Genomic DNA, 426 nt, shown 5'->3' with positions numbered 1-426 from the left:
GAGTGGCAGAATTATTGACTGGCCTCAACTTGCGGAGGCAGGAATGAGGAGTGGCAATACTTACAGCAGCTTCATAAAAGGACTAAGCTCTGTGCAGAGACTAACAGTATGTTTCACTTTACCCTGTTTAATTCCCCTTTGTGCTCTGTGTTTTCTTTTTTTATTATTTTTTATTTTTACTGCATAGGAAGAAGAGAGGAAGTAAAGCATATTTAAACTGGAAGAAAAAAACAGGAAAAACTGTACGCAGGTAAACTCCTCCCTCCCACCCCATTCTTAGCGGTTTTATTTTAAACAGCTTTCTATTCAGTCAGTGCCACTTGTCATGAAGCTAATCCTGACTGCTGGTCTTTCTTCTTCCTTCAGACCGCTTTCTAGCCATGCACGTGCTGAAGGGCTGCTTAGTCTGCCTGGAGGAGAAGGAAA

This window comes from Phaethon lepturus, unplaced genomic scaffold, assembly GCF_000687285.1.
Source record: "Phaethon lepturus isolate BGI_N335 unplaced genomic scaffold, ASM68728v1 scaffold4354, whole genome shotgun sequence".
Taxonomy (NCBI): domain Eukaryota; kingdom Metazoa; phylum Chordata; class Aves; order Phaethontiformes; family Phaethontidae; genus Phaethon; species Phaethon lepturus.
The sequence above is the reverse complement of the archived record's forward strand: the minus strand, read 5'-3'. Positions refer to the sequence as shown.